Raw genomic sequence first — 15,663 nt, forward strand, 5'->3', positions numbered from 1 at the left:
CAGCTGATATCATGGTGTAGTATAAAGCAACCTCACCACCACCTGGAAACTTGTTAGAAATTAAAATCTCAAGACCCACCCACTGAGGAATCTATATTTTTAAAAGATTCCAGGTGATTTATACACACCTTAAAGTTTGAGAAACACCGTATAGTATAAAGTTTATATATTTTACAATCAAAAACTCTGCATGTGAGTTTAGTCTTTACCATTTATTAACTAATATTCATTAGAAAAGAAGGCTCATGGGAGGAGTTAAGATGGCGGAGGAGTAGGAGACACCTTTTTCAGCCGGTCCCCTGAGTCGAGTTGGGTAGTACCAGACCAGCCTGAACATCCACGGAATCAGCCTGAGACACAGGAAGATACATCTGGATCTCTACAAATGAACATCTCCAGTGCTGAGTATTGAGGTACGAAGCGGGGAGCCGTGAAACCGCGCGCAGATATCGGAAGAGAAACGGAAGGGGGAGGGAGCCACCGCGTTTGGGCTCCGGGAAGCGGTAGCCACCTGCGTGGGGGGAGGGGGCGGGGGAGGAGTCGGCGGACTTGGGGACCAGCACCCCCGAGAGAGCAGACTGAGACCATGAGCCGGGGAACGCGCACCATCAGACTGAAACGGACCTCCGGCGCGCTCACTGGAACCAGACTGAGACCGGGAGCTCCGGAGCACATGGGGGAGGCTGGCGGTGTTAGAAACACAAAGGACAGAGACACGCCGGCCCTGGAAGTGAGGGCTGGGATGCCGGGTGTGGGGCGCACATCCCGGGACGCTGCAGCGTCAGGGTTGAGCAGCACCAACAGAAACAGAGTTAAAGTGGCCAGAACATCAGTGGAGAACGGGCCGCAATCCCTCTCTTCTGAGACAGAGGCTGAGATTCGGCCACTGCTGCTCTGACTCTCAGAAGAGGCACAGCAAACCGCCAGGGAAACAAAAGCCTGGAAATACTGGCTCACAGTGTGCCCATCCTCATCCCCCCTCACAGGGGACACGGAGACTCTACCCAAACAGGGTTGCCTGAGTATCCGCACAGCAGGCCCCTCCCCCAGAAGGCAGGCTGAAAAATCAAGAAGCCCACATCCCTAAGATCCCTATAAAACAAGGGCACACAGCCTGGGTCCTGGTCAATAATTTGGGCTCTGGACAACCCCGCAACCTCTCCTCATCAGAATGACGAGAAGGAGAAGTCCCCCCCCAGCAAAGAAAAGACAATGAGTCTGTGGCCTCTGCCACAGAATTAATGGATATGGATATAACCAAATTATCAGAAATGGAATTCTGAGTAACAATGGTCGCGATGATGTGTAGACTTGAAAAAAGTATTAACGAAAATGTTAATGAGAATATAGAATCTCTAAGGGTGGAAATGAGAGCAAATTTGGCAGAAATTAAAAATTCTATGAGCCAAATGCAGTCAAAACTAGAGGCTCTGACGGCCAGGGTGAATAAGGCAGAAAAACTATCAGCGAATTGGAGGATGGGTTAGTAGAAGAAAAAGCTAAAATAGAATCTGGACTCAAAAAAATCCAATCTCGGGGTGCCTGGGTGTCTCAGTCATTAAGCATCTGCCTTCGGCTCAGGGTGTGATCCTGGCATTCTGGGATCGAGCCCCACATCAGGCTCCTCTGCTGGGAGGCTGCTTCTTCCTCTCTCACTCCCCCTGCTTGTGTTCCCTCTCTCACTGGCTGTCTCTGTCTAATAAATAAATAAATAAAATCTTTTAAATAAATAAAATAAAATAAAATATAATAAAATAAAATAATAAAATAAAATAAAATAAAATAAAATAAAATAAAATGTTCTAGGCAACTTAAGAATTCCATTTGAATGGTGAATATAAATTGGGGTCCAATGAGGAATGTAGCCCATAGTTGAGAGTCTGCTGTGCAATATTGTTGAACAATTACAGTACATTGGCAATAAAATTTGTTAAAGAAATAAAAAAATAAAAGGATTATCCATCATGACCAAGTGGGATTCATACCTGGGATGCAAGCGTGGTTCAACATTCGCAGATCTATCAGTGTCATAGATTTTATCCAGAAGGAAAAAGCCAAAAATCATATGATTCTCTCAATAGATGCAGAAAAAGCATTTGACAAAATTCAGCATCCTTTCCTGATTAAAACCCTTCAGAGTGTAGGGATAGAAAGTACATTCCTCAATCTCATAAAAACCATCTATGAAAAGCCTACAGCAAATATCATTCTCAATGGGGAAAAGCTGGAAGCCTTTCCCTTAAGATCAGGAGCATGACAAGGATGCCCACTCTTGCCACTATTATTCAACATAGTACTAGAAGTCCTTGCAACAGCAAGCAGGCAACAAAAAGGGATAAAAGGTATTCAAATTGGCAAAGAAGAAGTCAAACTGTCTCTCTTCGCAGATGACATGATACTCTATATGGAAAACCCAAAAGTATCCACTCCCAAACTATAAGAAGTTATAGAGCAATTCAGTCATGTGGCGGGATACAAAATCAATGCTCAGAAATCAGTTGCATTTCTATACACGAAAATGAGACTGAAGAAAGAGAAATTAGTGAATCCATCCCATTTACAATAGCACCAAAAACCATACGTTACCTTGGAATTAACCAGAGATGTAGAGGATCTATATTCTAGAAACTACAAATCACTCTTGAAAGACATTGAGAAGACACAAAAAGATGGAAAAATATTCCATGCTCATGGATCGGAAGAATTAACATAGTTAAAATGTCCATGCTACCCAGAGCAATCTACACTTACAGTGCTATCCCGATCAAAATACCGATGACATTTTTCAAAGAACTGGAACAAATAGTCCTTAAATTTGTATGGAACCAGAAAAGGCCCCGAATCTCCAAGGAACTGTTGAAAGGAAAAACAAAGCTGGGGGCATCACAATGCCTGATTTCAAACTGTACTACAAAGCTGTGATCACAAAGACAGCATGGTACTGGCACAAAAACAGACACATAGACCAATGGAACAGAATAGAGAACCCAGAAATGGACCTTCGGCTCTTTGGGCAACTAATCTTTGAGAAATCAGGAAAAAACATCCGGTGGAAAAAAGACAGTCTCTTCAATAAATGGTGCTGGGAAAATTGGACAGCTACATGCAAAAGAATGAAACTTGACCACTCTCTCACACCATACACAAAGAGAAACTCCAAATGGATGAAAGACCTTGATGTGAGACAGGAATCCATCAAAATCCTAGAGGAGAGCATAGGCAGCAACCTCTACGACATCGGCCAAAGCAACCTTTTTCATAACACTTCTCCAAAGGCAAGAGAAACAAAAGAAAAAATGAACTTGTGGGACTTCATCAAGATCAAAAGCTTCTGCACAGCCAAGGAAACAGTCAAAAAAACTAAGAGGTAGCCCACGGAATGGGAGAATATATTTGCAAATGATACTACAGATAAAAGACTGGTATCCAAGATCTACAAAGAACTTCTCAAACAAATCATAAAATGGGCAGAAGATATGAACAGACACTTTTCCAAGGATGACATACAAATGGCTAACAGACACATGAAAAAATGTCCAAAATCATTAGCCATCAGGGAAATTCAAATCAAAACCACACTAAGATACCACCTTACGCCAGTTAGAATGGCAAAACTTGACAAGGCAAGAAACAACAATTGCTGGAGAAGATGTGGAGAAAGGGGATCCCGCCTACATTGTTGGTGGGAAGGCAAGTTGGTACAGCCACTCTGGAAAACAGTGTGGAGGTCCCTTAAAAAGTTAAAAATTGAGCTACCCTATGACCCAGCCATTGCACTACTGGGAATTTACCCCAAAGATACAGACGTAGTGAAGAGAAGGGCCATATGCACCCCAATGTTCATAGCAGCATTGTCCACAATAGCTAAATTGTGGAAGGAGCCGAGATGCCCTTCAACAGATGACTGGATTAAGAAGTTGTGGTCCATATATACAATGGAATATTACTCAGCTATCAGAAAGAACGAGTTCTCAACATTTGCTGCAACATAGACGGCACTGGAGGAGATAATGCTAAGTGAAATAAGTCAAGCAGAGAAAGACAATTATCATATGGTTTCTCTCATATGGAACATAAGAACTAGGAAGATTGGTAGGAGAAGAAAGGGATAAAGAAAGTGGGGGTAATCAGAAGGGGGAATGAAGCATGACAGACTATGGACTCTGAGAAGCAAACTGAGGGCTTCAGAGGGGAGGAGGATGGGAAAATGGGATAGGCTGGTGATGGGTAGCAGGGAGGGCACGTATTGCATGGTGCACTGGGTGTTATACGCAACTAATGAATCATCGAACTTTACATCAAAAACCAGGGATGTACTGTATGGTGACTAACATAATTAATTAAAAAACATTAAAAAAATCTTTTTTTAAAAAATAATAAATTTCAGATCCTATGATTTTTTTTAATTTTGAAAAAAAAAAGGCTCACTATTTTCAGTTGTGGGTGACTTATGGAAACAGAGGAATCCAACATGCACACAGTAATCAAGAAAGGAAAATTCACTTATGCAAAGGTATCAGCATTACAATGAGGCAAAAATGAAGAATATTTGATATCAGATATTGTATTCTAACTCATAATCAGAATCACTGTGTTCTCAATATGCAATGTGAAAAGGACATCAATCAAGGTAGTTCTCAAAACTGTACATAGGATTTATTGAGGTCTGTAAGAATAGGTCTATAAATGAGGAAGATATTTTTCATTAAAAAAAAAGAACAGATCGTAGGGAAACTGTCAAACAGAAGAAGAATTAAAAGATTATTGAAATAGTAGAGTAAAATTTATATGAGTCTGAACAAAGGATGTAACAGTAGGAGTGAAATGAGGGAATGGATTTGAAAGATTTTGAAGAATGATTATCATGGATTGTGGAGATTCATTAGATATAAGAGGGTTGTGGGGAATTTAAAAATGACTGCACTATGGAATTTTGGAGAGCATTAACTGAGAGAACAAATACAAAAGGAAAAAAAAAAGTGGGAGAGGAAAGGGGGAAGGGGTATGAACCAGAGAAGTGATGCACGCATGGATTTCAGCTCCCAAACCCTCACTGCCCACCAATGCCCACTGCCTTTATGCATAATATTTGGCCATTATCCTGGAAAAGGTGATGCTGAGGGTTAAAGTTTCTAGAGAATTTCCATCTGATGACCAGTGAAAGGAGAAAACAAGGTTAGGTATTTGAAAGGGCATGAAATGTTAATAAGAAAGACAACATAGTTAATATTTCTTTGACCTCTCCCAAAAATGTTATCGTTAACTACTCATATCTACGAGTGAAGAAGTGTTAGGATTGTCTCAAATTTTGTACCCTTGCTATTTGTTATTGTTAAATCCACCTTAACAAAATGAAACTGAAGTATGCAGCATGAGAACTTTCTCTTTATTCTTTTTACTTACTTATTTGGAACAGGTGTGGTTGATAAAATATTGCAATGAAAAAAAGCCCATGTTTGGGGTCAAATGGCACCTAATAAATATATAAATGAATATATAAGTGAATTTGTTGCAAGGGAAACATTTTTACTGCAAAAGACATTATTTTAGATACTTAATATACATTACATATAAGGTTGGTGAACAATCAAAAGAAAAATAACACATTGTAAATATTTTCAACCAATTTCCTCAACATATTCAAAACTTTTGTAGATACTTTATAATTCAGTTTATTAAGGATTTTAAAAAGCTGAAACCATAAAAATTTTAAGATATGCAATTTTTAAAATCATATATGACTTTTTTATTCTAGGTAGCTCATTTATCTGTAAAAAGCAATCTTTTCTAAGGTGTCATTTGTAAAATAAACTTCATGGTCTATTTAAATTTGGTAGGGATAGATGGTTTGGGTTACTTTGAGGGTGAAATAACAATATTCAAAAACTTTGCTTTCAAATACATACATAATTTCACACCTGTTCTTGACTCTAACTCATAGAAACAATTTAAATAAGGCTTTGGAAAAAATGTATTTTAGGAACTGGTAGAGTCTATCACTGTAAATTTCATTTCTATAATTGTGCAGTCTTGCTTGCATTACTTGTTAATTAGCTTTAATTATACTTTCAGCCAATTACTCAAAATCTGACCTTTTCTAACAAAAGTCAGGCAAGAAGAATGTAGGTGAGGCACAGGAACTAAACTGTACACAAAAACCAAGTTGGCAATAGTAATTTATTTTTTGCTTACCTACTCAATACTTGGGCAACCATTACTAGTTACATTTTCTCTTTTCCATTTTTATGAAATCCATTACATTTACCACAGAATTCCCTCACAAAGTAGAATATAAAAATGTTATTTAACCTTTACAAAGTAAGCAACTTAAATGGACTTTTGATTATCTGGAATGAATGTTGATGGCTATCATGTAATCAAGTCTTCATTTACTACCATATATTTGAAAAAAAAATGTATCCTAAAACTTTGAGTTATATTATTTGAGGGAAATATATCTTTTAATTAATTTTAATATACTAATACTTTTCAGAAAAAAATTTACTAGCTTATATTTCTAAGGTATATAAATAAAAAATAAATAAATTTAGCACAAGCCATTTAATGGGACACAGACAGGTGACAACGTTACTGCCTTGTCCTCTGCTATGGGTGAACGATCCACATTCTGCAGCTACTTGTTCCTAAATTTATCCTCAACAAGATTGAAGAACAATAAAAAGTTCTGTAAATTTGTAAATTGTTGGGGAGATTTTAAAAAGCACATCTGTTAAATGGTACATTAGAGAAAACTGAAATTCATGTAATATTTATATAAAATAACCTTTATTTTAACTGGTGACAAATAAGTATTAAAAAAATTAAAATCACCAATCAGCTCTACAGTGTATGTCCTTCGAGGGTTTGACATGATTCTTCTTACAGAGCTGTGGTTAAACTGTATTGTCAGTTTTATTTCATGGTTTTACACCAAAAATTATACCAGAAGTTTTCAGTATTATTTTGCAAATCTTTCAAGAAACTATTTTAATGGTTTTCTAACAGTCCAATCTAACTATTAATAACTTAATCATAACTGATTTTGATGTTCTTAAGAGATATATTCATGTTTTTAGAGTCCACAAGTTCTGCTTCACTATAATATTTCCTGGTCAAGTCTATTTGCTTTTTTTGCAGAACACTTACAGGGGATACTCTGAAGGTCTATATGACATATGGTTGAATATTTATAAATACGGTCTTCACAGCATTGGAAGCAAATTAAATAAAATTGTCTGCATTTCAGATAATTTTAATACTTGCTTAGTACCTCTATAGAGCTGGTCACATTGTTGATATGGGAAATCAACAGCATTAGGTAGAATTTGGTATTTTTAATAAAATTAGCATATTGACTTTTCTTAAAAGGTCTGAAAGAATATGGAAAAGAAGGGGAAAACTGCCTAACTACCCCCAAATTCTCCTTGATTTTAACCCAGGCTTTCAGAACTCTACATTTGATGTTCTTTCCTCCCTTCTAAATTTCAAGTCCGTTGAATTAGGGACCATTTCTTAAAATTCTGGGATTCTGTGATTTCTAGCACAATGTTCTCTATATTGACTTCAATTATTAATGGTGATGATGATAGTGAAGACAAAGAGGAAGGAATGGTAAGCTCAACATAGGAATAATCAAATATTAGTTTTGGCTGGACATTTAGTAGCATAAAACTCTCTTTGACGCTCTCCATGCTGTCTATATAATGTACTTATTGATGCAAGCAGCATGCAGAATGCTGAACTCATAACTCTTTAGCACACCCTCCCCATCAGCTCATAAGTTGAGTTGTATGTTTAATAAAGGTCAGTTACATTTGGACCCAAGATGTTTATTTCATTGAACTTGTTACTGAACTTACATAATTTAATTAAATATTTTTTAACCCAGTAGTATATAAGTGAGAGAGAAAGACAATTCTTATTTCCATGAAGGTTAAATACTTTGGAAAGGCTAGATAAAGGCCAATGGCTGAAATAAATGTTAATTTAGATCTAATCAAGATAACCATAAAAGGGTAGAGAAAAAAAATTTAATCCAGAAGAACCCTGAATTTAGATTACTCCAAATGTGTTTTTAAATTCTTGCTCTAGTTCAAAGACAATGAAACCAGAAATTATAAACAATTCAGATGGGTTGAGATTTATTCAAGAAAGATGTTGGGAACCTCCAATTAGCAGATCCATTCTATAAACAAAAACAGCTTTTCCACACATTTTTAATTTATCTTAAAATATGTTTAAGATATATCTTTTTATGATTTTGTATTTTTGAACTTTTAAAAAAATAAAAGGAATAAAAGGGCCTAAATTTTAAAGCGAGGTTTAAATTCATGTCTCAGTTTTGACACAAACTAGCAAAGGAATTTGAGATATATACTACTGTTCTCCAAGCCAAATTCCTCTCAGCAATAAGACATAAGAATTAGAGTAGATAACTGTGTGGTCACCTCCAGTTTTTTTGGAGAGAGGGGATTAGAGGGAGACTGTGATTACACAGGCAGTAAGTTTCAACGTACTATGAGAGAGGGGGAAAAATGGATAAGCCAAAATTGTTTAAGTATTAAAGTATGAAATACTCCCCTCCACTATCCATTCTTTTCTTGTTATTTTCATAATTGGACCCCAAGTTTTAGCAGGAAACATGACTGCCCAGGCTGTTTCCTAGGCTCCCTTGCAAATGGGTACGGTTAAGTTTTTGTTAATGGGATACAAGTAGAAGTGATATATACAACTTATGAGGCAAGGAAAGTAGTGTACTCTTAAAACACCTGGATGTGGCTCTTCTCCTCTTATGAACCAGCACTGACTATGCAAATCATGGAGGTGCCCTAGAAGGTGGTGAAGCACCAGTATGGAAGAAACTTGGTTCTTTGGACGACTTTATGGGCTAGGTGGTTCTTTCCCAAACTACCCAACTATCTCAGGAGATTTATGCAAATATTAAGTAAACATAGAACTTTTTTGTATTTTGTACAACTTAGCCCATAACATGCATTTAATCATAGGTTTTTTCTTTCATCAAAAAAGCATTACTGTTTATTTTTATGGTAGGATTAATTTCTGTTTATAATCACCGTTTTAAGCTTTGGTAGATATAACAAAATCAGTGTAATTTAAAATTTTATGTATATCTCTCCCCAAATATATTTTAAGCTCCTTGAGGCCAGACTTTTACTTCCTAGAAGCTCCACTCCTAAGCATATATCTCAATAATGACAACCCTACCCATATTCATGGTATGTAAGAAGTATTTTAATATGGAGATCAAGCACCACATCAGATTCCACACTGGGCTCTCCCTCTCTGTCTGCCCCTTCTCCCCCCCCCCCCACTTGTGTATGCTCTCACAAATAAATAAATGAAAATTAAATACAAAAATAAAAGCAACTAGAACATAAAGGAACTAGCCCTCTACTGAACGGAGGAACCTCTCTCTGGGGCTGAAGGGGCAGGCAAGTGCCCTTGTTTATGATCACCTACCACCTAGGTGAGTCTGATCTCCTAGCCCAAATCAGCCCTAGACACCCTGGAGCACAGAAAAAGAGTTGCAGTTTTGAAAAGCAAATAGAATATAAAGGAACCAGCCCTAGAACTCTGCCAAATGACAGGGGAGTTGCTGGAACTCTCTCCTGGTTTGGAGGGGCAGATGAATTCTTTTGTTTACATTTCCCCTCTATCTTGATGGTGCAGAGGGGAACAGGGTCTGAAGTCACTGGCTGGCCAGCTATCTTAGTGAGCTTCAAGCCCCTAGCACACAACAGCCCCAACATTCCCATTAAGGCAGCCCCAGCACAGTGTGTAATGGGACACCCCTGGACACTGTCAACTACAGCTCCAGTCATCTTGTCAAGGCAACACAGACACAAAGCATCCAGAACACCCCAGACTCATACCCACTTCTGTCCAGGTGACTCACCATGGCACAATCTGTGCAGAGAACCCTGGGACTCCCAGCCCACCCTTGCTTCAGCTTCAGCTGTCTACCAGAAAAACCCACAGAGTGCCATAAGACCACCTGGCCCACTCAGTTCCAGCCATTTTTCCAGGGTGTCCCTTGCATGGAATATCCTTGGTCACCCAGCTTGCACTTACTTCAGTTTTTCTACCAGGGTACCTTCTGTGTAGAGAGCAGTGGGAACTACCTAGCCCATTCTCACTTCAGTTTCAGCCATCCCATGAAGGCAGCCCCACCTTGGAGTGCTCCAGGCCGCCCAGCCCATGCCCACTTATAGCTTCAGCCAACTAGCCAAAACTGCTGGGCACACAATCTACACAAGGAACTTAACTATGCAAGGTCATTTCTTCAAGGTGTGGAGGAGTAGCTGTTCTGCCTAATACATAGACACAAACACAGAAAGTCAAACGAAATGAGAAGACAGGAATATGCTCCAAATGAAAAAAAAAAAAAAACCTCAGAAATAAATCTAAACAAAACAGATAAGCAATCTACTTGATAGAGTGTTTGAAGTAATGGTCATAAAGATGCTCCCCAGACCGAAGAGTGGATAAACTCAGTGAGAGCTTCAACAAAGAGGTAAAAAAAGAACCAGCATGAAGAACACAATAACATACACTAGAGGGAATCAACAGCAGATTAAAGTATATAAGAAGAATAGAGCCACAATCCGGAAAATAAAATAATGGAAAGCACTTAAGCTGAATAGCAAATAGAAAAAAACAATTAAAAATAATGAAGCTAGATTAAGGGATCTCTGGGGTAATATCAAGTACTAATAGTCATGTTATAAGGGTCCCACAGTGAGAAGAGAGGAAGAAGAAGAAAATCTACTTGAAGAAGTAATAGCCAAAAGTTTCCCTAACCTGAGGAAGAAAACAGACAGACATCCAGGTCCTGGAATCAGAGCCCCATACAAAATCAAAGCAAAGAGGTCCCCGCTAAGGCACATAATAATTAAAATGTCAAAGATTAAAGATGAAGAGACAATCTTAAGAGCAGCAAGGAAGACGCAACCAGTTACATACAAGGGAAACCCCATAAGGCTATCAGCTGATTTTTCAGCGGAAATTTTATAGGCCAGAAGAGAGTGGTATGATTTATTCAAAGTGCTTAAGTAAAAAACCTACAACCAAGAATACTCCGCAAGGAATTAAAGGAGAGCTAAAGATTTCCCAGATAAACAAAAGTTAAAGGAGTTTATCACCACTAAATTGGCCTTATAAGAAATCTTTAAGTGACTTTTTAAGTGGAAAAGGCCATAATATGAAGAAAATTATGAGATGAAAAAAATTCATAAGCAAAGACAAACACAATAAATGCAGATCAATCATTTTTAAAGTTAGTATGAAGGTTAAAAGACAAAAGAACTCAAGTGTTGTAAAATATGACAACATGAAATTCTTTCAGAATGTCTTTGAACTTACTTGAATACAAATTAACATAGACTATTTTGTACTGAGGATTACATGTGAACCTCAAACCAAAAACCTATAACAGATGCACAAAAAAATAAAGAGAAAATAATCCAAGTATAACACTAAAGAAAGCTGTCAATCACAGTGAAAGTGAGTAAGAAACAGAACTATGAAAATCAGGTAACAGTTAACAAAATGGCAATAAGTACATGCATATTACTAATTTACTTTAAATGGCCTAAATGCTTCACTCATAAGACACAGAATGACTGAATAGATTTAAAAAAAAAAAAGTAACAACAACAACAAAAAAAAGGACCATCTACATACTGCCTATAAGAGACTCATTTGGGGCCTAAACACACTAAAGACTGAAAGTGAAGGGACGGAAAAATATATTCTATGAAATTAAAGTGGAAAAAAAAGTCATGGTAGCAATACTTATATCAGACACAATGGCTTTAAAATAAAGGTTATAATAGACAAAAAAAGGACATTACATAATGATAAAGGGGGTCAATCAAGCAGGAAGTTATAACAATTGTAAATATCTATGCACCCAACAGTGGAGGACCTAAATACACAAACCAACTGTTAACAGACATAAAGGAGAAAAGTGATAGTAATACAATAATAGAAGGGTACTTTAACACCCCACTTACATCAGTAGAGAGATAATCCAGGAGGAAATCAATAAGGAAACAGTGGCTTTCAATGATGCATTAGACCAGATAGACCTCATAGATATATACAGAATATTCCATCCAAAAACAGCAGAATACACCTTCTTTTCAAGAATGGGACATTCTCCATGGTAGATCACATGTTAGGCCACCAAAAAAACAAACAAACAAACAAACAAACAAAAAACCCTATCAGTAAGTTTAAGATGATTGAAATCATATCAAGAATCTTTTCTAACTTCAAAAAAAAATATTTTCTGACCACAACAGTATGAAACTAGAAATAAATTACAAGAAAAACTGGGGAAAACCCCCCACAAACATGTAGAGGCTAAACAACATACTACTAAATGAAGAAGTCAAAGAGGAAATAAAAAAATACATGGCGAGAAAGGAAAATGAAAATGACAATCTAAAATCTTGGAGATGCAGTGAAAGAAGTTCTAAGAAGAAAGTTCACAGAGAGACAGGCCAACCTCCAAGAAACCAGAAGAATCTCAGATGAACAATATAACTTTTCACCTATGGGTATCAGAAAAAGAATAAACCCTGAGGTTAGTAGAAAGAAGGAAATAATAAAGATCAGACAAGAAATAAAGGAAATTAAAAAGATCGGAACAGAAATAAGTAAAATAGAGACTTAAAAACAATAGAAAAGCTCAATGAAATCAAAAGCTGGTTCTTTGAAAAGATAAACAAAATTGATAAACCTTTAGCCAGACTCATCAAGAAAAAAAGGACGGACTCAAAATCAGAAATGAAAGAAGTAACAATGAACATCACAAAAATATCAAGGATTATACAAGACTACTACAAGAAATTATATGCCAACAAAATGGACAACCTAGAATAAATGGATAAATTTCTAGAAACATACAATCTTTCAAAACTGAATCAGGAAGAAATAGAAAATCTTAACAGACCAGCTACTAGTAACAGAATTGAATTGGTAATCAAAAACTCCCAACAAACAAATGCCCAGGACCAGATGGATTCGTAGGTAAATCCTACCAAACATTTAAAGAGTTAACAACTATTCTCCTCAAACCACTCTAAAAAATAGAAGAGAAAGTGAGCCTTCCAAATTCATTCTATGAAGCCAGCATTACTCTGATACCAAAGCCGGACAAAGACACCATACAAGAAAACTACAGACCAATATCCCCGGTGAACATATATGCAAAAATTCTCAACAAAGTATTAGCAAACCAAATTCAATAATACATTAAAAGGATCGGTGACCATGATCAAATGGGATTTATGCCAGGTATGCAGGATGGTTCCACATCTGCAAATCAACCAATGTGATACATCATATATAACAAAGATAAAAAACAAAACATAAAATCGTCAATACATACAGAAGAAAACATTTGACAAAATTCAACATTTGTTCATGACAAAAACACTTAAAGTGGGTTTAAAGGGAATGTACTTCAATATAAGAAAAGCCATATACAACACACCTATAGCTAAAATCATACTTGATGGTGAAAAACTAAAAACTTTTCCCTCAAGATCAGCAATAAGATAAAGATATCTATTCTTACCATTTTTATTTAACATAGTACTGGAAGTCCTAGCCACAGCAGTCAGACAAGAAAAAAATAATAAAAAGCATCTAAATTGGAATCTAAATTGGCAAGAAGAAGTAAAACTGTCACTATTTGCAAATGACATGATGCTATATATATATATATATATATATATATATATATATATATATATATATATAGACATAGATATATGTAGATATAGATAGATAGATATAAAGACTCCACCAAAAAACTGTTATAACTAGTCATTAGTAAAGTTGCAGGATACAAAATCAATAAAAATCAGTTGTATTTCTATACACTAAAAGCAGAAAATTGTGAAGGCAATCCCATTTACAATTACACCAAAAAAAAAAAAAAAACCAACTAGAAATAAATTTAACTAAGGAGGTGAAAGACATGTACTCCAAGAATTAAAAAACGTTGATGAAAGAAATTAAAAATAACACAAATAGGGATGCCTGGGTGACTCAGCCAGTTAAGTGTCTGCCTTCGGCTCAGGTCATGACTGGGATTGAGTCATGCACGGGGCTCCTTGCTCAGTGGGGAGCCTGCTTTTCCCTCTGCCTGCCACTCCCCCTGCTTATGCTCACTCTGTCTCTCTCTCTCTGACAAATAAATAAAATCTTTTTACAAAAATGACACAAATAAATGGAAAGATCTGTCATGCTCAGAGAGTGGAAGCATTCATAATTGTCAAAATATCCATACTACCCAAACCAATTACAAATCAATGCAATCACCATCAAAATACCAATAGTATTTTTTGCAAAATAGAATAATACTAAAATTTATATGGAACTAGAACAGACCCAGAATCTTGAAAAGCAATCTTGAAAAAGAACAAAGTTGGAGATATCATAATTCCAGACTTCAATATATACTACAAAACTGTACTAATCAGAACAGTATGTACTGGCACAAAAATAGACACATAGTTCAATGAAACAGGATAGCCCAGAAATAAACCCACACTTATATGGTCAATTAATCTACAACAAAGAAGACAAGAATATACAATGGGGCAAAAACAGTCTAGTCAATAAATGGTGCTGGGAAAACTAGACAGTAACATGCAAAAGAATGAAAGTGGACCAGTTGCTTACACCATACACAAATATCAAACCAAAATGGATTAAAGACCTAAATGTGATGCCTAAAACCATAAAACTTCTAAAAGAACACATATGCAGCAATCTCTTGGACATTGGCCTTGACAACATTTTTTTTAAGACCTGTCTCCTCAGTTAAGGGAAATAAAAGCACAAATAAACTATTGGGACTATACCAAATAAAAAATTTTGCATAGCAGAGGAAACCATCAACAAAATAAAAAGATAACCTACTGAATGGGAAAAGATATTTGTGAACGATATTTGATAAGGGATTAATATCCAAAATATATAATTTATACAACACCAAAAAGAAAAACAATCTGTTAAAAAATAGGCAGAGGACCTGAACAGACATTTTTCTGAAGACATATAGGTAGCCAATATACACGAGAAGATGCTCATCATCACTAATTATCAGGAAATGCAGATCAAAACCAAAATAAGATATCACCTTACACCTGTCAGGATGGCTAGCATCAAAAAGACAAGAAATAACAAGTGCTTATGAGGATGTGGAGAAAATGCCTTTTTAGTGGGAAGGTAAATTGGTTCCACTGCTGTGGAAGAGTACATAGTTTCCTTAAAATATTAAAGAAATAACATATGACCCAGTAATTATATTACTGGTTTTTTACTTAAAAAAAATGAAAATACTAGATTGAAAATATATATGCACTTGTATATATAAGTTTATTGCAGGATTATTTACAATAACCAAGATATGGAAGCAATCAAAGTGTACACTGATAGATGAGTGGAAAAAGAAGATGTGATTCATATGTACAGTAGGCTATTAATCAGCCATAAAAAAGGAATGGAATCTTGCCATTTACAGCAACATGGATGGAACTAGAGGGTTTTATGCTAAGTAAAATAAGTCAGAGAAAAATAGATGCCATATGATTTCACTTATATGCGGGATCTGAAACACAAAAC

The 15,663-nt window shown here is 36.3% G+C and overlaps 2 long non-coding RNA genes across 5 annotated transcripts in view; one reads left to right on the top strand and one right to left on the bottom strand.

Moving 5' to 3' along the window:
- LOC123802411 (uncharacterized) overlaps window positions 1-15,663 on the top strand; it is a 435,123-nt gene that overhangs the window by 383,452 nt on the left and 36,008 nt on the right. For 3 of the 4 annotated variants that reach the window (XR_006782536.2, XR_015727893.1, XR_015727894.1), the window contains one exon: window positions 234-485. The exons of the other annotated variant lie outside the window; for it this stretch is intronic. This is a non-coding gene — a long non-coding RNA (uncharacterized LOC123802411). Of the gene's footprint in view, window positions 1-233; window positions 486-15,663 lie in introns of those variants that run through there. 4 annotated transcript variants of the gene reach the window in all.
- Window positions 1-15,663, bottom strand: part of LOC148108416 (uncharacterized) — a 208,405-nt gene that overhangs the window by 33,666 nt on the left and 159,076 nt on the right. The gene's annotated exons all lie outside the window — the stretch shown is intronic.

Source organism: Ursus americanus, chromosome 20 (genome assembly GCF_024610735.1).
Source record: "Ursus americanus isolate L20-20 chromosome 20, mUrsAme1.1.p, whole genome shotgun sequence".
Lineage (NCBI taxonomy): Eukaryota > Metazoa > Chordata > Mammalia > Carnivora > Ursidae > Ursus > Ursus americanus.